This window comes from Natator depressus, chromosome 14 (genome assembly GCF_965152275.1).
Source record: "Natator depressus isolate rNatDep1 chromosome 14, rNatDep2.hap1, whole genome shotgun sequence".
Lineage (NCBI taxonomy): Eukaryota > Metazoa > Chordata > Testudines > Cheloniidae > Natator > Natator depressus.
In genome coordinates, this window is record NC_134247.1 from 45,202,050 (window position 1) to 45,227,466 (window position 25,417).

At 50.3% G+C, this 25,417-nt stretch overlaps 1 protein-coding gene across 8 annotated transcripts in view; it reads right to left on the reverse strand.

Annotated features, from left to right (window-relative positions):
• LOC141998957 (C-type lectin domain family 2 member B-like) overlaps positions 1-25,065 on the reverse strand; it is a 49,308-nt gene extending 24,243 nt beyond the window's left edge. Inside the window, exons 1-5 of one of the 8 annotated variants that reach the window (XM_074971969.1) lie at positions 24,938-25,065; positions 22,234-22,381; positions 20,991-21,153; positions 17,923-18,478; positions 2,137-2,262 (exon numbers count right to left, since the gene is read on the reverse strand). The gene's annotated coding sequence lies outside the window, so the exon portion shown is untranslated. Of the gene's footprint in view, positions 1-2,136; positions 2,263-3,476; positions 3,496-3,532; positions 3,552-8,125; positions 8,231-8,293; positions 8,488-16,682; positions 16,723-17,922; positions 18,479-20,990; positions 21,154-22,233; positions 22,382-24,937 lie in introns of those variants that run through there. The other 7 variants (XM_074971973.1, XM_074971977.1, XM_074971972.1 and 4 more) reach the window with 7 other exon arrangements.
• Between the last annotated feature and the right edge of the window lie 352 nt (positions 25,066-25,417).

Here is a 25,417-nt window from a genome sequence, read left to right on the forward strand (position 1 = left end):
CACCCCCACTGCCTGGGCTCTGATCCCTGTGCTGACCTCCCCACCCCCCCATCTCCCCTTGTCCCTTCTTCTTGTCAGAACTCCAGGGGTTAAAGAAAGGGGGTGCTAAAAGCAGAGGCAAGGCCCATCCTCCTCTCCCTGCCTTGGGTTGAGCAGCCTCCTTCGCAGCTCCCCCTCCTTTCTGGCTGGTGCAGAAAGGATGCCCCCTTCCTGTTTCTATCTAGTTCAACACCCATGGGCTCCTGTGGGACAGGATGGTCTAGTAGCGATAGGGTGACCAGACAGCAAGTGTGAAAAATCAGGACAGAGGGTGGGGGGGTAATAGGAACCTATAGAAGAAAAAGCCCCAAATATCAGGACTGTCCCTATAAAATTGGGACATCTGGTCACCCTAAGTAGCGAGGGTACCACGCTGGGACTCAGGAGAGCTCAATTCTGTTCGCAGCTACGCCACTGCTTTCCTAGGTGACCTTGGTCCCCGCTCTGTGACTCAGTTTCCCCACCTGCCCCTTTCTTTTTGGTGCATTTCACTTGCAAGCTCCCTGCCTCTGAGTGTGTGTCTGTTCTGTGCCCAGCACAGTGGGTTCCTGGTCTCAGTTAGGGCCTCTAGATCCCACAGTAAGAATACAACCAGTAAAGTAACAGTGGGTGATTGTGAGTGAGAGACGCCAGAGGACACATAACGGAGATCAGCTGAGGCACTTCAGCTGAAAGTCTTGTGCTGGTTTAATGAGGAAGGGGCGGCTGACTTCACCTTGATTACAATCACAGTTCCTAAATGCTAGAACTTTTACCTCACTCTCGCTTCCTGGACCTAATTTCCTTTCTCCCACACATTTTCAGGTGGGATTGGCGAAGCGAGACCTTTAATTGAACCTGAGCCTTTAACGTCGATGGGCCTTGGAGGCTTTTAGCTTTGGAGCCATTGTTACGTAGTGTGCATTTACTGAGACAGGGTGGAATGGCAGAGCCGGGGTTGACCGCATTTTCAGTCAACAAATATTTCAGACTGACAATGCTTAAAAGCAAAAATCCAAGGAGGCAAATTGCCCCTGAGCTCCTCAAAGAACCAGTTCATCAAATCATAGGATCCGAAAAATGTCAGATGGGAAGGGACCTCACAGGTCATCAAGTCCCGCCCCCTGCGCTGAGCATGACCCAGTAAACCTAGACCGTCCCTGACAGGTGTTTGTCCAGCCTGGTCTTATATACCTCCAGTGATGGGGATTCCACAACCTCCCATGGACACCTGTTCCAGACCTTAACTCCCCTTAGAGTTCTATTTTTTCCTAATATCTAACCTAAGTCTCCCTTGCTGAAGATTCAGCCCATTACTTCTTGTCCTGCCATCAGTGGACATGAAGAACAATTGATCACAGTCCTCTTTAGAACAGCCCTTAACATATTTGAAGGCTGCTTTCAAGTCCCCCCCTCAGTCTTCTCTTCTCACGACTAAACATGTCCAATTCTTTCATCCTTTCCCCATAAGTTGGGTTTTCTAAACCTTTTATCACTTTTGTTGCTCTCCTGTGAGGTCTCTCCAAATTGTCCACATCTTTCTTAAGGTCCAGAATTGGGCACTGTACCCCAGATGAGGTCTCATCAGCTCCATGGGGGCTGGACAATGACCTCCTCTGTCTTCCACACAGCACTCTTGTTCATGCACCCCGGAATGATATTAAAGCCTTTTTTGAAGCTGCATCACATTGTTGTCTCACATTCAATTTTTTGATCCACTAGAACTCCCAGATCCTTTTCCCCACTACGACCACCTGGCCAGTTATTCCCCAGTTTATAGTCGTCCATTTATTTTTTTCCCCTTCTTACGTGTAGCACTTTGCACTTGTCCTTACTGAATTTCATCTGGCTGATTTCAAACCAATTCTCCAATTTATCAAGGTCATTCTGAATTCTGATCTTGTCCTCCAGAGTTCTTGCAACCCCTCCCAGCTTGGTATCAGCCTCCCAGTTTATAAGCGTATGCTCCACTCCATTATCCAGGTAATTAACGTAAATAATGAAAAGCACCTGACCTACAACTGACCCCTGATAGACCCTACTAGACACATCCTCTCAGCTGGACAGCGAACCACTGATAACTACTGAGTATAATCTTTCAACCAGTGGTGCACCCACCTTATAGTAATTTCGTCTAGACCACATTCCTCAGTTTGCTTGTGAGAATGTCACGTGGGACTAGGTCAAAGGCCTTACTAAAATAAAGATATATCATGTCTCCTGCTTCTCCACTAGGCCAGTGACCTGTTAAAAGAAGGAAATTAGGTTGGGTTAGTATGATTTTTTTCTTGACAAATCCATGTTGACTCTTACTTATTACCCTGTTATCCTTTAGGCTAGGGGTTTACAAACCGATTCTTTAATCATTTGTTCTAGTCCCTTTGCAGGGATCAAAGTTAGACTGACTGGTCTATAATTCCCTGGGTCCTCTTTCTCCCCCTTTTTAAAGATAGGTCCTACGTTTGCCCACCTTCCATGAGTTCTTGAAGATAATCGCTAACGATTGAGATGATTTCACCTGAATCATCGCTGCAAAGTGGGCAGGTTCCAGGCGCTCAGTAATAACCCAGGGTAGGTCTACACTGCAAAACACCACACAGGGCAGCGAGCCTCAGAGCCCGGGACTACAAACTCGAGCTTGTGCTATGGCGCTAAACACTGCCATATAGACGTTGCCACCCGGGCTCGGAGACTCGCCCTTCTCACCGAGCTTCAGGGCGGGAACGTCTACATGGCTCTTTTCAGCACCACAGTGTGTGGCCCCAGGCTCGGAGATGAACATCTGTCATGGGTGGCTTATTCTCCATTGCCCTCTGCCCAGGGGGTGAATTGCCAGTGCCCTGGAGTGTTTTGTCTTGGCAGGTGTCAAGGCTGAATCCCCACTCTGTCACGCAAAGTGCAGAAGTGGGGCCCTCAAGGATTTTTAAAAAAATTAATACTGGCCACTCCACACTTGTATTAAACTCCCAAGGTCACAGCTTCTCTCTGACCTTGGCTTGGCCAACGCTGCCACCACCAAAATGCAACAAAACCCCCTTTGAACCCAGGAAGGCGCACTTGGGAATTCCTCCCTGTGGGGTACCCTCATGCCCTTTCACTCCCAACCCCCCTCCGGGGAAGAGCTGAGAAAGAAAACAAAGGAAATCAGCTGTGGCTATTAGCTAATCAGACAACAGGCACACACCTCTGCTGACACCAAAAACCCAATCCTGTTCTTAAAAAAAGGTAAATTTTATTAAAAACAAAAAGACAAAAAGGCATCTGGGACTTAGGCTTTTTCCTAGATCTTAAAAGAAACAATTACAGAAAATAAGCACCCCAGCTAGCTTTCTTGGGGGTTCAGCTTAAACGTTACAAGCAAACAAAAGCATCTGAAGTTAGCACACAGTCTACAAGGCAATAAAAAAATAAAAGAAATAACCCTGATCGGGTCTAGCTAAACACGCTGATCTACTTACACTTTTGGAGTTCAGATGAGTAGTTTTAGGCACAATCTGATGTTTTATGATCATACCTGGCTTAAGCTGCTTATAGCCTGGCTGCTCTGTCCCTCCAGCCCAGAGAACAATAGACAAAGGGAAAATTTCTTTCCCTATTTTAAGAAGTTCTACCTTCCCATTGGCTCTTTTGGTCAGGTGCCCACTTTCTTTTCCTGGAGGACTTTTTAACCTTTTACAGGTAAAGCAAGTAAACAGCTACCAAGAGGGATTTTACGGCTCACTGGCTGGCCATCAAAGGGAGCTATCCCCCTTCATTTATCACAGCAGGGATGTGTTAATGCACACACTGCCCTCTGTACTTAATACCAATGTTTGCTACTAGCCATAAAAATCTCCAGGCTGTGGCAGCTTTTCTTCTGCTTCTGGGGACTTGTCCTTGCCGCCGGGTTAGCTGGAGGTGCCACTCGAGCGTTGCTCCGGAGCCAGCTCCCGAGCACACCCCCAAACCTCTAGCCCGAGTGAAGCGGTGCCGTAACCAAGAGCCAGCCGCCCCGCTGGGGTTGGGGGAGGACCCGTAGCTCGAGCTGTGCTCGATCCAGTTAGGGCAAGTCACCGGGCACAAACGCTCTGCTCTGCCCGTCTCTGTGCGGCCAGTGAACTCAGCTGGTGGGTCAGCGGCTGTTCTGCAGCGTGGATCGCTAGGCTCGAGCCGGCTGTGACAACAAACCCCTCTGGGCCTTCAGTGTTGTGACATTACTAAGGGGAGTGGCACTTGGTAGCATGTGCTGACTGGCCTCATGGCACCCAGCAGGGGCTCCTTGGATCTCCCCATAGCCTGCCCCTGCCCCACAGGCTTCCTGATGCCACCTTCCTCTACTCTCCCATTGCAGGCCCTTCCTGCAACCGCCCCCAAACTTCCCCCGGCCGTTTGCCCTCCCTTGGCTCTGGTCATGCAGACTAAACGCCGAAGGCCACAGTCTCGAGTGCAAGCACAATGCTTATTGGGGTTACCAAGCAAACACAATCACAGATCCGCACACCAGCAGAGCTATTCCCGTTCCCCCTCCTCTTTCTTACCAGGCCTAATCAGACCTGTAGTGCCTGCCCGCGGTCCGACCCCTGACAATTGATGGTCATGTTCCGTTTTGGAGGATCGGGAGTCTGGGGGCTTCATCACCACTTCTTTTCGTACGGGGTAAGGAGTGAGGGTGTGTTTTGGCCAGGGTCGCTGTTTCTTTGGCTTTTAGCCTCTCTTATGCCTTCCCCTGTCCGTCCGTCCCCGGCACAGACCCGTCTCTCCCCTCCCAACTGGTTGCTTGACCTTGGCTTGGGAGAGGAGTCAGGCAGCCTTCAAGTGTCTGCTCGTAAGTCAAACTCCCACCATCCCCAGCGAGACTTTAACTCTCCTCCTTCTTTTGTCTCATTTTGTGCTATAAACCCCATCTGGCCGTGGGCAGATGCAACATACAGAAGATCAAAAGTCAAACAGGCAAACAAACTCCCAAATTTCATCTCAGGCTAATAAACAGGGCTAAATACTCAATGACTGTCACTAACCCCCCGCCCCCCCCCGGCAGGGGTACTCTGCGCCCCCAGCTCTGTCCCCTCAATAGAGATTTCAGAGCTGCGGCACGGTTACTAAGCAAGGGACAAGCTGTGATGATCACCGGCTATCTAAATCATGCTCGTTGCACTTGCCCCATCTGTTTCGTCCACAGGTTGCTGCATTGTTGTCATGACTTGTTGTCATGCCTCTCGACTGTTGCCACAATTTGAGCCTGTGGGTCGGGTAGGGCAGGTACCACCTGTGCAGGCCCCCACACAATGGGGCCCCTAGGCAGGGCTATAATGCAAACAACGGAAATGACAGTTGAGTTCATGCTCCTTCAGTGGAGCGAGTCTGTTTGCAGAACTGGGCTTTAATTAGCAACTCCCCCCTCCTCCCCTTCAAAGTTTAAGCTGATACAAACTCAGGGTGGAGACAGACTGGAGTCTCTTCTCTCTAAGCCAGAGACGTGTCCCCAAAATAATTCCACTGTGACGCTGTGTAAATTGTTCCGGTGGTTAATTCCCTTCCCTGTTAAAAATATATGTCTTATGTTCAGCCTGAATTTGGTTAACTTCCACTTCCAGTCATGGGAGCATGAGAGTAAGGCTTCTGACACAGCCCCACATAAACGCTGTCATAAGCAAGCTTGGGAAGCATGGTCTAGATGAAATTGCTATAAGGTGGGTGCCCAACTGGGTGAAAGACTGTACGCACAGAGTGCTTTTCACTGGTTCACTGCCAGACTGGGAGGAAGGGTTGACCACATTTTCAATCTATAATTCCCTGGGTCCTCTTTCTTCCCCTTCTTAAAGGTAGGTTTTGTGATGGGTTCGGTCACAGAGACCCCCTTGAGACTGTCACCTGATGTGCTGAATTCACCTCGGAGCCCGTTTTCCCTGCCAGCTTGGGACTCCAGCACCCTGCCTTGTTGAGCCAGACATGCTAGCCTGCTGCAAACACAAACCCGGGTCTGGGCCACGCTCCCAAGCTGCAGGGGAGTCGGGCAGCCTTCAAGTGTCCGCTCGTAAGTCAAACTCCTACCATACCCAGCGAGACTTTAACTCTCTTCCTTCTCTTTTCTCATCATGTGCTATAAACCCCATCTGGCCATGGGCAGATGCAACACACAGAGTCTCCACGGCAAAACAACACCCACGGCAGCAAGTCTGAGTCTGGGACTACAGACTCGGGTTTGTGCTATGGTGCTAAAAATTGCCATGTAAATGTTGTCGCCTGGGCTCGGAGACCCACCCATCTCACCGAGCTTCAGGGCAGGAAGGTCTACATGGATCTAGTGGCGTCTACCAGGGTCCAGTCTCAGGTGCTTGTAAAATTTGCAGCTGACACCATGCTGGGAGGATCACAAGCACTTTGGAGGGCTGGATGAGAATTCAAAACGACCTTAACAAATAGGAGAATTGGTCTGAATTCAACAAGATGAAATTCAGTAAAGATAAGCACAAAGTACTGCACATGGGAAGGAAAAAAATCAAACGCACACCTACAAACTGGGGAATAGCTGTCTCAGGGGTTGTACTGCTAAAAAGGAGCTGGGGATGCAAGTGGATCACAAATTGAAGGAGTCGGCAATGGGCTGCCGCTGCAAATAAAGTGAATTCACCCCGGGAGTCGGATTTTCCAAAGAGCCCGGCACCCGATATCCCTTCTTCCCGCACAACTGAGCTAACCAGGGGGAACAGAGCCTCCTTGCATCCAGGGCAGCAGCTGATGCCCTTGAGGCCTTATCGGAGACAGAGGATGGCCTTGTGATAAAGGCCTTGTCGACATGGGGAAAAAAATTGTAATAATTTTTCCATGGGGGGAATAAACTGCCTGGCACCCACACACGAGTGAGTGAGCCGGAACAAGGAACCACAGAAACGATCATAACTCAGAATTCTGTTATTTCATCAAGAACAGATTTCCCCTTCATCGCCTTGCAGACTGCCACGGACGCTAGCGGGACCCTTGCTGTGTATTGAGGGGTGTGCGTAGCCCTAAATTTATGCCCCCTGGTTCCCCGGTTGGTGATTAAAACAGAGCCGGGCCTGTCGCACAGAATAAATTGGGGAACTTTCGCATCGTATAAATAGAATGAAACTAAAACTATTAGGGGTAAAAACAGACCAAACAGCAGCTGCAGCATTAAACTTAACTATGTAAGTAACACACCTGTGCAAGACTGCAACGAATCACAACCAACCACATCACTAAAAAGCTATTCCCATTCTTCACTATTTTCACATGCCTGTTCTAGCAAAGGCCCCAGCTGCTGGTCTGTTTTGTGTCTATTCAGACTGCAAGCTCTTCGGAGAAGGGACTTAACTCTATCTGTAAAACTCCCAGGTCAAAGGGGCTCTGATCCCAAAAAGTTTCCAGATGCTGCCATATAAATTCTATTCTTTTCCCCTCCTCATTGCTGCATTACATGAGCACCTGTCGGTGACATGAGATTCGTTCCCTCTCTCATCTCATCCCATCCCTGGAGGGGAACAGAATAAGGTGTGCTGGGGAGCGTTTTGTTTTGATGGGAGTTTTGTTTTTAGTGCACACACCATTCTGGGTACTAAATATAAAATGTTTACTCTGGCAGCATAAAGCATCTTTCATATTGATGCCAATTTTCCCTACGCTCGCTTTAAGGTCCCAAAGAGAAGCAATTTTCTCTTCCTCCCACACTGTCCCCCCTCCCTCCCTCCATCCCCCAGCTCTCTCACACACACAACAGAGCTCACCCCTTCTCCACTTTATTCACAACGTGGCTGCTAAGAACACAGAGTCACAGCAATGTCGGGCTGGACAGGACCTCGAGAGCTCATCAAGTCCAGCCCCCTGCTCTGTGGCAGGACCAAGTAAACCTAGACAGATGCCTGTCAGGGCTGGTCTAACCTGTTCCTAAAAACCTCCAGTGACGGTTACCCTTAGAGTTTGTTACCCTGCCAGCTTAGACGCCTCTCGGGTCTCTCCCACTGGCTCCTGCTCCTCTACAGCATTAGACACATACCTTGAAGGTTCATGTAACAGCGTCCCTGCAGGGCCCTCCTGGCTCCTGCCCTCGCTGGGCTGAGAAAGTCACAGAGACCTTTAGGTGCAGTGCCCACCTGGTGCTTTTACTTACAGGCTGTGTTTCCACCACCTTTCCACCATACAAGTCGTCCCCTTCTTGCAGTCCACCAGCAGGAGAGAGGGGGCAAGCTATCTCTCTGCTTCCCCTCGCTGCCTTCCCTCTACCAAAGCTTTCCTCTTTCCAGCTCCTCCCCCAGCTTCATTCCCCTGCGGCTCTTACCCAGCCCGAGCCTGCTGGGGCAGCAGCCGTTCAAGTTCCCCGATCAGGGCCAGGTGGTCTACCCAGCTCCAATTCACTTCCCTTCATTGGAGCTGGAGTGACAGAGGGTTGGCGAAGCAGTTTTCTGCTTAGCACCCTGTCACAGTTCTTCTTTAGCCCCTCATTTCCTCGCAGACCTGCTATTTTGTCATGCCAAGGACACCACTATTGCACTGCCAATGATATCCAGCCTTTCCCCCCGCAAGCGTCTCCAGGCTCTCCCCTCATCAAGGTATAAAACGTCACCGGCAAAAAACAGAAAGTCCCTACAATACCTTCCTTTCGACTCAGTTCTGCTGCGACACCCACAGAACCCGGCCAGCTGCTGAGGGCACTGGCCGGGGGTGAGCCGAGACTGACTGACTATGCAAAACATGCTGATTGTATTTGTCTTAAACAAAAGGGCTGTTATACAGACAACAGGGACCAATTGTTCTCCGGGGCCACTGAAGGTAGGGAAAGAAGTGATGGGCTTTAATCTGCAGCAAGGGAGATTTAGATTAGACATTAGGAAAAACTTTCTAACTCTAAGGGAAGTTCAGCTCTGGAATAGGCTTCCAAGGGGGCTTGTGGAATCCCCCTCACTGGAGGCTTTTCAGAACAGGCGGGACAAAGGCCCATCAGGGATGGTCTAGGTTTACTTGGTCCTGCCTCAGCACAGGGGACTGGACTTGATGACTTCTCCAGGTCCCTACCAGCTCCACATTTCTATGAGTCTAAGCTTAAGGCCTCTAGGCACTGCTGTAATACCAGGGACCGCACCAAATGCCTGCTCCCCCAACAGATTCTGCAAGGGAGTAACAGTCTGTTTGCAGGAACGGGCTCTTAATTAGGAGGATTCACAATTCACCACAACCCGATTTAAGCCTTTATTAGCATCGCACTAGTGCCCGGAGGTCCCATCTCCTCTATCTATGGACCCCATTACAATAGCCTCTAATCACCTTAATCTTTTAAAGCATTTAACCCTGCAAGGTAGGACAGTGCTTTTAGCCCCGTGTGACAGATGGGGAACTGCAACCAGATTGATTTAAATGGGAAATAGGCTTGTAAATACCAATGAAGATCAGGACCTAGGTGATTCACCCCAGGTATCAATGGTCGAGCAGGGAATCAAAGCCAGGTTTTTCAGGTCCCAGGCTAATGTCCTAATGACTGGACTATCCTTCCTCTCTTCAAGGCAGGGAGGCCTGGACCCACAAAGTGTGTCGTGCTGCGGAGAGTCACAACACCTACCTTTCAGACGCCTAGAAAAATCTCAGGAACAGCACCGGGATCCACCACGCCTGGGTTAGGTTCCCCGGCTCCCTACACAATGAATGGGGAGAGGTAGATGCCGTAGAATGGGGGCCACACCAGCCAGCATGCTAGGCAGGGAGACGCCTACTCCAGCCAGTGCTAACGAGGGGTGTGTCCTAAGCCCTGCCCCCTCAGGGAGTTTGGCACCTAAGTCCAGGCCGGAGCGAGGCACCTATCTCCGCTAGCTATCCACGAACGGGACATGTCTCTGGAGTCAGGCGATTAAACCCCCTGAGTAGATAGTCATCCTCCCTGCCCAGCTGCCTCTCCCTATGAGCCAGAAATGTGATCAGGCCATGCATTAGGCAAGATATTTCCGGCAGAGACAGGGAAGTGTCCGTACCCATTAGTGAGTACTAACTGTCAGGGTGGTTAAGCACTGGAATAAATTGTGGAATCTCTCATTGGAGATTATTAACAGCAGGATAGACAAACACCTGTCAGGGATGGTCTAGATAATACTTAGTCCTGCCTTGAGTGCAGGGGACTGGACTAGATGACCTCTCAAGGTCCCTTCCAGTCCTATGATTCTCTAATTATATAAAGAACTGGTGAGACCTCATCTGGAATACTGTGGGCAGTTCTGGTTTTCCGTGTTTCAGAAAGATGAATCCAGACTAGAACAGATGCAGAGAAGGGTTACTAGGACGTTGTGAGGCATGGAGAGCCTACCCTACGAGAGGAGATTTAAGGAGCTTGGCTTGTTTAGCCTAACCAAACGAAGGCAGAGGGGGGATAGGATTGCTCTCTATAAATACATCAGAGAGATCAATACCAGGGAGGGAGAGGAGTTATTTAAGTCAAGGGCCAATGCTGGCACAAGCAAAAAAAAAAATGGATATAAACTGGCCATCAATAAATTTAGTTTTGAAATTAGATGAAGGTTTCTAATCGCCAGAGGAGTTTAGTTCTGAAACAGTCTTCCGAGGGGAGCAGTGCAGACAACAAAATAACTTGTTTTAAGACTGAGCTTGATAAGCTTATGGGAGGTGGAGGGGGCAGTTACGATGAAGTTCCCTACCAAGGCATGTGGCCCATCCATGACTGCTATTAGCAAATATCTCCAATGGCCAGTAATGGGACACTAGACGGGGAGGGCTCGGAGGTACGACAGAATTCTTTCCCAGGCGTCTGTCTGGTGGGTCTCGCCCACCTGCTCAGGGTCTAACTGGTCGCCAGATTTGGGGTCAGGAAGGAATTTTCTCCTAGCTCAGCTTGGCAGAGACCCTGGGGAGGTTTCATCTTCCTCTGCAGCATGGGGCATGGGTCACTTGCAGGTTTGAACTAGTGTAAAATGGTGGATTCTCTGTCGCTTGAAGTTTTTAAACCATGATGTGAGGATGTCAGTGACTCAGCCAGAGGTTTGGGGTGGATCACAGGAGTGGGTGGGTGAGATTCTGTGGCCTGTGATGTGCAGGAGGTCACACTGGATGATCACGATGGGCCCTCCTGGCCTTCAGGTCTATGAGTCTATAAGGCTGCGTGCGTGTCTGGTGGGTGGGCAGGAGGGACACGAGTGTACAGGCCAGAGATCAGCAGATGAATCCCGCACTGCCGGGGGCGGGGGGCGCTGACACGGGTGAGTTGGGAGAGTCTGAGGCAGGCGTTAGTCTCTCCCTCCATAACTAACGGGTGTCTCAGAACAATCCCCATGACACCTGCATCTGCCGAATTGAACAGGCAGTTGGAGGCTCCCTGCTTCAGGGCGCTGTGGGCGAACCGTCAGAAAACAGCAGTTGGAAGTTGTGGCTGACTGCAGCAGCGGCTGGGGGGTAGATACAACCTATCTCACAACCGATTATTTTCTAGCCCGGAAGGGACAAACTGCAGAGCTAGATAAGGAAAGACGGAGCGTGGTGAAATAACACAGCCCTCCTCCATGGAAAAGCAGCCAAAATAAATTTCTTCTTTGACGGGTGTTAAAATCCCCTGCCCCTCCGGAAACTGCAAAATTACAGGGAACAATGAAGAATTGTAGGTGTCTGGCTGGCTGAGTTTCTGGCTGAATGCTTATTATACAGAATGCCATTGGTTTTCAATTTTTAACTGAAAAATTCCAGGGTTTTACAAAAGCTATTTGGTGGGGGGGGGGGGGGTAACCAATTTTTGACCTCTCCAGTTCACGAAAATACTGATCCGCTCTGTCTCAAAGTCGTGGGACATCAATGGGCCCCAGTTCCAGATCCTACAGTTGTCATGAACAAGTCTTACCACCACAGTTTGGTGCCAGGCTTTGTGTCTCCGCTGCGCTGGTATAAATGGGCTGCATGAACTGGGCCCATTGTTTGCCCTGCTGCTTAAAAATCAAGCCAGGCTGGCGTCATGATGCAGTGGGTAAAGAATCCTAGAGCTCCTGTCTCAGAACAAAGAGCTCTGCTCTCATGAAGAACTGCGTCAGATGCGAGATCAACCCACCCAGCAGCCTGTTCCCCTAGTAACAGCATGAAAACCGGCAGCAGGCACTTCAAAGGAAACAGCATTATCCCCGCAAGCTGCTCTGTCTGCCTGCAATGTTGATACAAAGCCTGGCACCAAACTCCGTGGGGGTAGGATGTGCAGAGTGCCCATGGCAATGGACGGGTCTGGAACTGGGGCCTGTTGATGTCCCAGGACTTTGAGACAGAGCTGTCCTAGCTGTTGTCCACGCTGGACTCAATGCACCGGCTGCTGGCCGCTTTTGGAGGTCAAAACAGCCCCAGGCCTGGCTCGTGCTTCGAAGACCAGCCAGGAACCCAGGCAGTCTCCGCCACTGCAGAGCGTCTGCCTAAAACATCTTTCCCCACCCCACTCAGACTCACTGCCTGAAGAAAAACAGGCTATAAACTAAAAAAAAAAAAAAAAAGTGAAACGAATTGGTTTAAAAGCACAAGAAACAGGATGCAATGTGATGCACCTGTTATTCGTTGGCCTGACTCCTAGCAACCACATTTGCATGCCCACAGCCGTTTGCAGTTAGATGCTAGGAAAGAAAGGAAAAAACAAGCAGCAGAAGAAGATAAATGAGCAATTAACAGACAGCTGAATCCGATCAAAACCAGTTTTCGCAATTTCCCAGGGGATGGTACTTCTCCAGAGTCACTTACCTGGTCAGTGTTTTGCATTAATTTACACACACACACACACACACACACACACACACACACCCCACCCCCACCCCATGATATTAGTTCCTGCAGGTATTTCTGTAACCTTCCCCAGCCCCCGCCCTGGCAGGGGTGGCAGCACAGGGGAAGGGGGCATGCGAGAGCGCCCCTTCTGCAATGGAAATATGCAGGGGCTGATCTGTTTCTGGGGGGTTTGCAGCTGCTGGGGGCAGAGACAAGAGCAGGACCTGAAAGGGGTGGGAGCAGCCACTGAAGCTCCAGGGATCGGGCTGGGGAGCAGGTGGGGTCCAATGAGATCAGGTCAGCAGCAGCTACCCCGGTGAAGAGACAGAATCACCAGGACCCCTCTTCCTTGGCCTTTTTACAGGACTAGATTCACAAAAAAGACAGAGGTGGTCGTGCACCGTTATCCCTGTGGTTAGAGCAGCTCCTTGGAGATGGTCGGGCTGTGGGGTGTTCTCCCCATCTCTCATGCTGACATCATATAAAGTATGACTGGGGGAGAGGGATAGCTCAGTGGTTTGAGCGTTGGCCTGCTAAACCCAGGGTTGTGAGTTCAATCCTTGAGGGGGCCATCTAGGGCAAAAATTGGGGATTGGTCCTGCTTTGAGCAGGAGGTTGAACTAGATGACCTTCTGAGGTCCCTTCCAACCCTGATATTCTATGATTCTATACTCAGATCTTCACTGGGCCAGAGAGCATGTGAGAATGTCCCAGCCACCAGGCTATGGAACCAGTCACCTAGGACGGAGAAATCTCTGCTCCATCCTCTGTGAACATCCTCCCCCTAGAGCTTTTAGTCCAGTGGTAAGACAGCATCTACCCCCCATGCCACTATTTTGTGAATGGCACCTAAGTCAAGGGGGGGAAATGGCCAAACTAGTCGGTGAAATGGTGTCAAATTTGCAAATAGCTGCAGCAAATAAACGAGGAATGTGAAAAATTTCACACATACCCTGGGGATAAGCCAACATAACTTGTAGCAGAACATGAGTAATGAAACATGGGGGAGGCCTTGTTTCTTGGAAGACAATCATAGAATATCAGTGTTGGAAGGGACCTCAGGAGGTCGTCTAGTCCAACCCCCTGCTCAAAGCAGGACCAATCCCCAATTTTTGCCCCGGATCCCTAAATGGCCCCCTCAAGGATTGAACTCACAACCCTGGGTTTAGCAGGCCAATGCTCAAAACACTGAGCTATCCCTCCCCCTCCTCCAAGATTAGGGAAGGGAACTAGAGCAGCAGAAATGTTGTGCTAAGATAAGCAAATGGGACAGTAAGCTAAAAGAGAGAATGTCTGAGCTAGCTATAATAAGAGGGAGACCACATGGGGAACCATTCGTTAACAAGAAGAAAACAAAGGACAAGAGAAGTCAGGTTTCAGAGTAACAGCCGTGTTAGTCTGTATTCGCAAAAAGAAAAGGAGCACTTGTGGCACCTTAGAGACTAACCAATTTATTTGAGCATAAGCTTTCGTGAGCTACACGAAAGCTTATGCTCAAATAAAGAGAAGTCAGGAGCATAAATAAGAGTAAAGTCAAAGATAGTGCGTGGGTAGAACTTGCGGTACAGGGATTGGTTCCTGCAAAGGAACCAAGGCAATTCCAAAATGTGAAGCGATGTATCATGAATGCAATGGAATGTATAAAGGAGGAGGTTGGCGGTCTAATTTGGGGAGGTGTGGTACGACCTATACCCACCCCCTACACTTGAGTTTGATCAGCTCAGAGTAGCTTTGCTATATGCCAAATAAGAAACTTGAGCGATCTGCCCAGAGTTGTGCTTGGGGAGCTGAGGGGAAGAGGTCTCAGGGGAACCCCAACGTAACTAAACAGAGACAAGCCCCTGTGTGGTTGCCCTGAGTGGTGTGCTGCAGTTTAGCTTAACACCGGCTCCCAATGACCATAGGTCCAAGCGTCTGGCGTTTAGAAGCAGCAACGGGGGGGGGGGTGTGTGTGAGAGCAGACGTAAACAGAGTGATTATTGTGGTCCTAGTATGCTGGGGGCGGGCGGGGGGCTGGGGGGGTGACAGATGGTCTCTTAGAAACCGCATGGTGGGGGAAGCAAACAAAGGACTCTTTAAAGCAGAGAAGCAAAGTGCATTGGCCTACAGAGCATGGCTCACATGTCTGGAATGGAGCTACGCAGCAGGGGATTACCTTTATCCTCAGGAGGAACAAAGTAGGGGGCAGTGGGGACAGGTACAGACACACACACACCCCTGCCCAGGGACGGACACACACACACACACAGCTGGCTTGGATTCCTGAGTCTCTCATGTCACCGATTTATATAGATCTCTTCTGAAACCTGGTCCTCTTTCTTCCATTATGAGATCTTCCTACAATACACACTTGGGGAGAACACACACATAAGAGGGGGGTGCAAAAGGCACATACACACACCCCAAGGCAGGGGGGGACTCACACATACTAGGAATCAGAGAGGACACAATGGAGGGGAACACAGAGGGAAGGGGAGGGAAGAGAGACATTTTGGGGGGAGCAGATGAGGACACTGAAAAAAACCCCATACATACACACACACGCACACCAGGGGTCAAGGACACAAACTGGGGCAACACAGACACACACACGTGCCCCTCTTCACCCACTTGGAAGCAGACAATGTTCTGCGATGGACCTATTTTCCAGGCTCCTGAAAGCTACCTGGGGAGAAAGGGGACTTCCTTTGTGAGGTTTCAGAGTAGCAGCCGTGTTAGCCTGTATCCATAAAAAGAACGAGGAGGACTTGTGGCACTTTAGAGACGAACAAATTGATTAGAGTGTTAGGGAAAAAGGGTTTCCCTCCCGTCTAGGGTTGGGAGGGTAGCCTTCCCTGGACTTCTGTATTAGCCAAACAAACACAGAGTCAGGACTCTTAGATAAAATGAGGCACTTTAATGCTAGCAAGTATGACAGCTGATGTGCTCACCAATTCCTACACAGAGGAACAAGGTAGAGCTTTTATAGCTTGGTTCAACATACTTTGTGATATCTCTTCCAGTTCAAAACGGTCAACCCCTGTTGGTCTGAGTCCTGAGCTATGAACGTGGAGGCCCATCTGTATAAGGAATTCTTTCCCCAAACGGGGAGTACAGGTTACACATAGTTCAAATTCTTTCTACCCATAAACATAGGGGAAGGACAGATAAGCATAGAAAAAAGACAGAAGCCTAGCTTTACATGATTATAGGGTTGTTTTCTGGTTCTTTTCTTTATCAGAAAGAAAATAATGCTCAAATAAATTGGTTAGTCTCTAAGGTGCCACAAGTCCTCCTTTTCTTTCTGCGAATACAGACTAACACGGCTGTTACTCTGAAACCTTTCTTTATCAAGAGCATAAGCTTTCGTTAGCTACAGCTCACTTCAGCGGATGTTTTCTTTTTCCTTTGTGAACCTTTCATGCAGTATAAATAGGCTCGGCAGGATTAGATTTGGATCTGCCACTGATCAATTTCGCCGCAAGTGCACAAACGGATGACAAAATATTTCCATCCACAATTATCAAGATTTACAGAAGGGCAAAGTAAGGAAAATGCTGCTTGAGAACAGATTAGGGTTTGTCTGACGTGTATTTCCCTCGTCTGTTTTGACATGAGATGTTGCAATTTGTGTTTTAAAGGTTATAAAGCTCTAACTGTTTAAATCTCAACATCTATTGCCATTAATTATTCTCTGCTCCCCCTCTGCCCCCATTAATTTCCCACAACTGCGAGCATTTACAGAAACATTTTTAAAAGGCTTAAAACCCATAATTTTACACAGCTGTGAACATTTAAAATTGATAAAAATCTTTTTTAAAAAAGCTTAAAAATAAACTTCAGTATTATCTGTCAAAGTTATGAAAATCATCATCATCGTCTGCCAAGCCTAGTTATAAACACAAGCCATTTAAAGTCCCCTAGTCAACAAATCCCCACTAGCCCAAGCTTCGGCTGTTACCCACCGACTGTGGTTCTGCGAGCTCGGACCCACCACTCAGCGACCTGAACAGAAACAGCGGGTTTGGGATCAGGTTCTAGTATGTCCACACTGCAATGTAAGCCCAGGGTTCAAACTCAGGCTCAAGGCTAACCCCTCTTCCATCAACACACAAATCACGCTAACCCAGGGTTCCACTGGGGTAGAAGGCCTGAACCGGATTCAAGCCAGGACCCAGGGTTCAAGCCCTATTGCTTTGCTGGGTAGATGCAGCCCCACTGGATTCGTGCTCTGGGAGTCCACCAATAGTATCCCACAATCCCACAGGCCGACGTTCTTTGTCCTCTGGACAGCCAAGTTTTTCCACACTGCATCACGAACAAAGGGCTAGAACGGCCACATTTTGGCAGGGCGCATTGCAGACACTGGAGCCCTGGGGTGGGGCCCAGGGTTGAATAAGTGTAGATGCTCAAGTCCTAGGTCAGTGGTTCCCAAACGTTAACAACTAATCCCCTTTCACTAAAATGTCAAGTCTCGCGAACCCCCTCTTAAAAATGAATATTTCCAGGGATTTTCTCCATTACCTGAGTATAAATTCTAAAAGCAGTGATCTGGGAAATACAGAATTTGTTCTTATGACATGCTTATTACACACTATTATTAATCATTACATTATGAAAATGGCAACACTCTTCCAAGATCTCACTTTCGCAGCTTGTATCACTTTGATTAATCCTGTTATAAGACCAGGCTCCTATGTTTCATCAAGGAGTATCAGACGTGAAACAGCATGAAGGTATTTAAGAAGCCAACTCAGAGAGCATTCACGTCTTGAGCAGTCCAGGCAAACAACGTATGTTACAACAGAACTTAAACTTGTTCTTCATAATAATTTAAAAACAATACTAGCTGCCTATTTAATTTCAAAAACAGCAAAAAATATCCACCTCCCTTTCCACTTCTTCTAAGGAGTCTTGAAGTTTAAATCTCCTCAGTCGGACAGATACGCTTGCTTTGATCTACTTAGCTCTTGGAAGTCCAGGGGCTCCAGGCCCCATGCTGCCCGGGGTCCCTAGGGACAGCTCTGTTCGCCATTAGGGAATTCCCCCCCCCCCCCGAGAACCCCCTGAAACATTTTGCAAACTCCAGCTTGGGAACCACTGTCCTAGGTTAACAAACCCCGGGTCTGCTCAGTTGAGGTCTACGAACCCTGGGCTTACATTGCAGTGTAGACATACCCTTTAGGGCTACCCTCTATATCTTACCTCAGTCCCAACAAAAGATGGAGACAGCACAGATCTGCTGAGCAGGAGGTCTTGGTTCAATTCCCAGCAATGACGTCACAAGGTCCTTGGGCTAGTCAGTTCATCGATCTATCCCTTACCTACCAAACAGGCTCCTGATAATGCTTGCTTGGCGAGGAAATATTTCATTCCTATTCGGGAGGCTCAGACTCTGCAGTGACGAACAGCAGACACCTCCTCAACTCCGCACACCTGGAACAGGAAATTCCACCCACCTCCAAATTGGCTGCTACCCCAGAGAGGCAAGGCTGGAACAGCGGGTTTGGAAGCGAATGACATCTGTGTTCCTTCACAGACACGCAGCTCATTTCAGAGCCATAGTTTGTACGCCTGGATTGGGATACCAAGCACGGACACTTGTTTTTACATTTCAGCCATTCCTTGTTGATTTCCACTGTAAGCTCTTCAGGGAGAGGGGCTGTGGCGTTTAATTAATTCGTATGGCTCCAAGGATATTGGTAGTTGCTAAGTAACAAATCACAATCCCTTCCACAGAGATCATATGGCCTTCAGCCCTCTGCAAGAACAAGAAATGTGCAATATGAGGAACAGAGAGGAATTCTCCATACCCTTGAGATCAGCTGCTGAGCCAGCCCACATAGGGCAAATGTCGTCACCCTTTTCTAACATTTCAGTATTCCTAAATAACACAAGGGCTCAAACATCACGAGCAGCGGTCATGAGACTGGCTTCTAAAACCATGAACTATGCCAACATTTACTAATTTTGTGCAACAGCTGCTGTCGATGCATTTAATATTGTTGAGACTCCAGATAGAAAGTGTGAAAAATCAGGGGGGTGGGGGGGAGGGAACAGGTGCCTATATAAGAAAAGATCCCAAAAATCGGGACTGTCCCTATAAAATCGGGACATCTGGTCACCCTAGGCTTTGATCTACAAGAAACCACTAGGAGAGAGTTGTGGCTTTTGGTAAGATTAACGTGCATTTAGACCTTTGACATGTTCTCACTAATGCCTTTGTCCCTCAAAGACAAGCACTTTGCATCCGAAGGCATGAGGTACATGGAGAGACGTGAGCAGAGTGAGAGAGGAGAACGCCTATCAAATTGCAATGTAAGATCTACAAGACGATAATTAGGCCTGGATTTGTATATGGCTCTGAATGCTGGGCAAGGAGAAAGAGACAGGAGCAGATCTTGAAAACAGTGACAAAGAGAAGGTGGCGCCGGCCGCTGGGAGTTACGAGGAGGGTTCTGTTTGTTCGCCTCCTGGCTTCTCAGCCTTTCAGATTCATGTTTTCCAGCTTTTCTCCCTGGCCACAAGGCCTAGAAACGGACCAGAAGGTGAATAATCATTCGGGGTTCACGGCACGTCTCTCCCCCTCCCTGGCCTCCTCAAGCCCAGCCTCTTAAATTTCAGGCCTCCGGCCTGGTGCCACAATACCGGGGCAACAGCTGCTGGCCTGGCTGAATTCAGGGATCTCCAGTGCCAACAGCATGAACTGCTCCAGTGAGAGCTGAGCCAGGCTCAAACAATCCAGATCCTCTCTGCATTGCGTGCAGAGGAACAGCCCGTAAAACACACTACAGGATGGGCAGCTTGTTCCCGTCTGGCCCTGGAAAGGCCCCTGCACTGGTGAGGGGGATTTTCAGGGTATTCCCAAAGCAGAGGGGCCTTGACCTCTCCTCTCCAGCCCCTTTGCATCCTGACTCAGGCCCTCACTTTGCAAACAGACATCGGACTCCTCTTCCCAGCCCCGCTCCCCTCTGCTCCCCCACCCGGCCCCTATCCCACCCTGCTCCCTTAGTCCGGCTCCACCCTGCCTGCTACAAACCAGACCCCCTCTGCTGTCTGCCTTCCCCATGGAATGAGCCGCCTCTGTCCTTCCCCCAGCAAGCATGGATCTCCCCTCCTGCCCCACCCCTCAAATCCAGGGGCCTCCTTCCCTCCCCCGTTCCCAGTTCCACCCACCCCAGTGCTGCTGGTCCCAAAACAAGGGAGCTTCCTTCCCTCCATGCTGAAATCCCTCCATCCTTCCCCCAGCCCATCTGAGCAGAGCAGGGGGAGGCTGGTTATGGCTGCAGCTCTCCCTGCAGGAGGCCCCATAGGAAGGAAGGTGATCCAGCAAACCCACGATCGCCCATCTGTTCTGTGCGGCCCCCTAGCTCCCATCTGCCCACAGATGCCCCGGCCCTGCCTTAATTCAGGAACCCCACTCCCTTTCCCTAGGGATTTGGGGTGTGGCCCAGTGAAGACACATCCAGGCAGCTGGATGGAGAAAAGCAGGCACCTGGCTAATGGAAATAACTCTGCGGGCCTTGTGACAGCCCCTGCCTTCTCGCTGCCCCCAGGAAAACAGGCACACACACTGCCCTGAACCCCACCGGGGGTCCCACACTTCACAGCCTGCGCAGGCCAAGATCACTGCACACACCGTGGGCTACCTGCATCCATCCTCCCCCCCCCCCAACAAGCTCCCATCCCCCTTTATTGTGGGGACTCCAAGCAACTCCCTCCACTCTGCCAGGGGCTCTGTGTGCCCCCAAATTCCTCCCTCCCCAGATACAAGGATCCCCCCATTCTGCCCCCATGCCAGGGCCTCTGTGCATCCCCCTCCCACCACACACTCATTTCTTTTCTCTGAGCCATCAGTCACGCCTGTCAAACTCCCCGGGGACAGGGCCAGAGCTGAGCTGGGGGGCAGTGATGCTGGAAGGAGCTGCCAGCACCTGGCTCTTTGATCCCCAGACCAATCCCTGCCATCCTGCAACTGATCCGCTGCAGCTTTCCAGAGTCATCCTGACCCAGAGAAACGCCGCCAAGCCGAGGGCTGCCCCTTGCCTGGCTGGGCCAATTCACCGCCCTGAACACCCCTTTTCTCCACCCTCGGATCCGCTCCCCGCAGATCTCAAACCCTCAGTCCCTTCTCGGATGTTTCCCCCACACCCTTGGGGGGGGACATCGAAGGGGGGTTTCCCCTCTTCTGCCTCCAACAACCATATTCCTTTAAGAAATCCACTAAACCCTCCCTACCCCCCAACTTCCCCTGGACACAAGCCACCACTTACCCTGACCCCAAGCAGCTGCAGGGAGCTAAATGCATTGGGCCTGCTCCATGCAGTGAGCATCTGTAGGATCCAGCGGTAGGTGGCATTTCAGCCCCTCTTGCCTTTTTTCTCTCCTGCGCCCTCCCACTCCTTCGTCATCCTCAACAACCAACGGGAGAACGAGCTGTGATGACAGAAGGGGGGCAGGTGAGCAGGAGGAGGGCGAGTGAGGAATTGAGTTCATGCTGCTAAGAACTGGAATAAATTGCCTAGGGAGTTTGTGGAATCTCCCTCCCTGCATTACCTTCCCCTCCCCGTCTTGTCTAGTTGGATAATAAACTCTCCCAGGCAAGGACTGGGCTGTGCCTTTTGCTCTTTGCACAACAAAATAGCGTGTGGCACCAACACAGGCCCAGGGGAGTTCCCCATCACCGTGTTTACTGACTACACACCCGGCTTAGCTACACACACAGCACCGCTCTGGCTGGCTCAGGAGAGCCATTCACTGAGTCAGTCTGAGCCCTGGCCCTTTAAGTCGCAGAAAAACCCACCATCAAAAGGTAACAAAAGTTTCTCCCCGGTTCAGTGGTTTTTATACCAGCCCTGCACTGAGATCGCCTTTCCCCCAGCCATTCCCTGCTGGCAGAGCCTGAGAGCAGCTGGTTCATAGCTTCCTCTCCCAGAGCAGCTGTGTGTACCTGAGCTGTTATTTAAATCATTCTCTCCCCACCGGCGCCACAGGACGACAAACGCCAGATCCCCAGCTGGTGTGTGTCAGTGTCACTCCATTGGAGTCAATGGGGCCAGATCTCCAACTGGAGTGACCACACCTTCATCGCTTATGCTCAGATAAATTTGTTAGTCTCTAAGGTGCCACAAGTCCTCCTTTTCTTTTCACCTCCATCCCAGACAGCCAGCTGGTCTGAGCGAGTACTTAACCAGCTGTACTCCTTCCTGGCTAGATTACTAGCTGGGATGAAGTGACTGCAGTGGATCTAGGTGATCTAGTTACATGTAATTTTACATAATTAGACTGTGGAACTCATTGCCACAGGAAGATGTCGGTTGTAAGAATTCTGCAACATTTAAAAAGGATCGGACCCTTTTATGCATAAAAAGAGCCTCCAGAATTACAATAGTTAATGCTAACAAATTGTGGCAGCGAACCTCCTGGTTCAGGGCATAGCTCAATCTCCGACTATTAGAGACCAAGATATGACCTAATATGGGGGGCAGATTAACCCACATCTCCTGCTGCACTTACATTTGCCTTTGAAGCATCAGTTACCGGCCAGAGGCAGGGTACTGTGTTAGATGGATCTTGGATCTGATCTGTTCCAGTCCGGCAAGTCCTATAGGAACTGCCCCGAGTATAATGGACGCAGTGACTTCTGCCTGAGTCTGCAGACAGCCTGAAACACAAACTCTGAGATACGAACTTATCTCCACTAAGCGAGATGATGCCTTAAATATTAATGTTGTGAGTTATGTAACTGCTCATTAACGCTTGGGAACAAGGAGAGGGCTGATTAGTGTTATGAAAATCCACATTAACGGTTCTTCTGGTGAGGAATGATGGACTAGCTGGGGCAGGGAGCAGACACGGAGCATGGTCTCAATTGAAATACGGAGGCCTTTAACACCACTTGCTTTGGTTACGAAAAGGGGCACAATTAGTTTCATTTCCCTGACATGGGAACACGGGGAGTCAGGCTGGGTTTTGCACCAGTTTAACTAAATGGATTTAAAAATGCACCTTTTGTGAAACCAGCACAACCCTCATCCAACAACAAAGCCAAAGACTCTGGTTGTGTTGAGCAGTGTTGGCCGGGGCAGCCACATTGTGAAGAAGGCTGGCTCGGCGCTCGAGGCGTTGCCATGGTACCTGGAAAATTTAGATTTAATTCCTGACTCTGCCACAGACTCCCGGTGTGACCTTGGCCAAGTCATAACGTCTCTACAGCTCAGGTCGCCAGACTCTGCGGGGCAGGGAGGATTGCCTCTCCCTGTGGGTCTGTGCAGCGCCCGGCACGCAGTATTCCCTGTAATTTTTTCCACCCATGTGCAGAATGAATTTTGTTATGTGCACCATATTGAGGTAATGTGCGGATGTGCATCACCAGTAGAAACCAAAAACCTAGACATAATATATATTTTTTAAAAGTTACCAAAGGGAGAATTACTCCAGCCAGGACAGGTTGGGTATTTTAGAACTCACTACTCAAAGAATTAAATTTAAGCGTAAGAGAGAAATAAAAAGTATGAAATGCCTAGAGCAGTCAAAAAATTAAAATCACATGCTTTGAAAGAAGTATCAAGAAGTAACAACAAGAACACGAGCATGTTTTGGGAGGGAAGTGAGAGAGAGAGAGAGAGGCGTGCATTGCCCTTTAAGTACGCTGCCCTTTTAAGTAGATCAGCGAGTTCAGATATAGCACAGCAGCAGCTGCCAGCCAGCTCCCTCTGTCCTGAGCCTTGGCCTGCCCACCCCCCTGTGGAGATGGGGTGCAGGGAGGGGGACACCCTGACATCAGCACCCCTCTCCCTCCTCCTCCTTCCCCCCCACTGAGGCTCCCGGGTGCAGCTCCGAGGCAGAGGGCAGGCGTGCACGGCAGTGGGCGGACGGACACCTGAACTGTGTGGGACTTGATAGCCTGGTGGGGGCACAAGGGGGCCCTGATCTCCGCTGGGGCAGGGACTGTCTCTCGCTGTGTGTCTGTGCAGCGCCCGGCACCACGGGGCCCTGATCTCAGTTGTGGTCTCCAGGTGCTACAGCAGGGTGTGCCTCGTGGGGAGCTCAGTACAGCACAAGGCCAGAGAAGCCCCCGGCTCCAGCCCATGAACCCCACCCATTCCCAGTAAGCCGTGGATAACTCCATACTGTGGCTGGCAGAGACGGAGGGAGCCAATGCCCTGAGCACTGGGACATCAGCTTCTAACAGAAGATCAGCGCAGCCGCTGCTAACCCAGCCCCCCAAGGCAGGCGGTTAGAGGGGAAAAGGGAATTGAACCCGTGGGCCGCTCTGTCCTAGTGCTATGTCCCTCCAGGGTCCTTTCTGCCAGGGACAATCCAGCAGCTCCTTGCCGATCTGCCAGGCCGAGCTCCGATTTGTGTCTGTGGTCTCACTCGGGACTTTCTGCACCGTCCTCCTTCCACCCCACGTGCATGTGCCCCACTCTGCCCCACACCGCCTCACTGCCGTCCCCCCCCCCCCCCGCCCCCCATCCACAGCATTCCCAGTCTCTGTTTTTTCTAGCTCAATCTCATTGTGCAGCCCTCTGAACTGAGTGACGCAGCGACCTCTGCTGGCTAGATCCTCTCCCTCCAGCTCAGACCCATTGAGAGGAGAGGGCTGGATTCATAGACGGGACCACACGGGTCATCCACTCTAACCCTCTGCCAAGATGCAGGATTCGCTGGGTCTAAACCATCCGAGGCAGATGGCTCCAGCCTCCATTCGAAAACCTCCAGCAAAGGAGCTTCAACCACCTCCCTAAGCGTCTGTTCCACTGCCCTGCTCTTCTTCCCGTTAGGAAGCATTTCCTGAGATTTAATCTAAACCTGCCATGCGGTTGTTTGAACCCGTGGCCTCTTGTTCTGCTCTCTGTGGCAACTTTTCTCCATCTTTTTTAGGGCAACCTTTCAAGTATTTGAAGACTGCTGTCATATGCCCTCTTTTATCTCCTCTTTTCCAACCTAAACATACCCAGTTCCTTCATATGCTCATAGGGCTTGTATTCCATCCTTTGGGTCATCTTTGTCACTCACCTCTGGATCCCTTCCAATTTCCCGACATCCTTTCTATACATCGGTGACCAAAACTGGACACAGTACTCCGGCTGCCACTTTGCTGCTTTGGCCTGACCCCTTGTCCCCACCCCTCTTCTGAAGGAACTTCCCACTGTGTGGACCAACGCTCTGACACCCTGGAGCATGGCCCTGAAGACACACACAGAGATTCTCGTACCTCAGTGCCCACTGAATCTTCCCCTGGGGCATCCCACCAGTGGGAGGCTTTTAAACCCTGCTTCCAACCTCTGACGCTTTCCAAAGTCCTCCCAGAGCTCATCGCTCTCTGTCCTGCTTCCACCGGTGACGTTGCAAATCACTTTAGCAATCCGCTGAGACTCCATCCCCTGCAAACTTCCTCCTGCCGAAAACGAATAGAAAACAGTGACGGAAGGGAGGCAGCTAATTGCAGAGATGAATGTAGAGACAGCCCCGTTCAATACACATGTTCTGTATGGTCCAATTGAGTCACTGATACACACAGCTCCTCCTCTCTTCTGCTCAGACCTCCTGCTCCCCCCAAAACAAACACCTCATACGGCCCCTTGCTTGCCCACCATGAGCTGCTGTCACTGGGGGTTGAAGGGAAGGAGCTGAGGTTAAAGAGGAAGCAGATGCAGCATAGATGGGGTGGAATCATTTCACTGCTAATTATCTT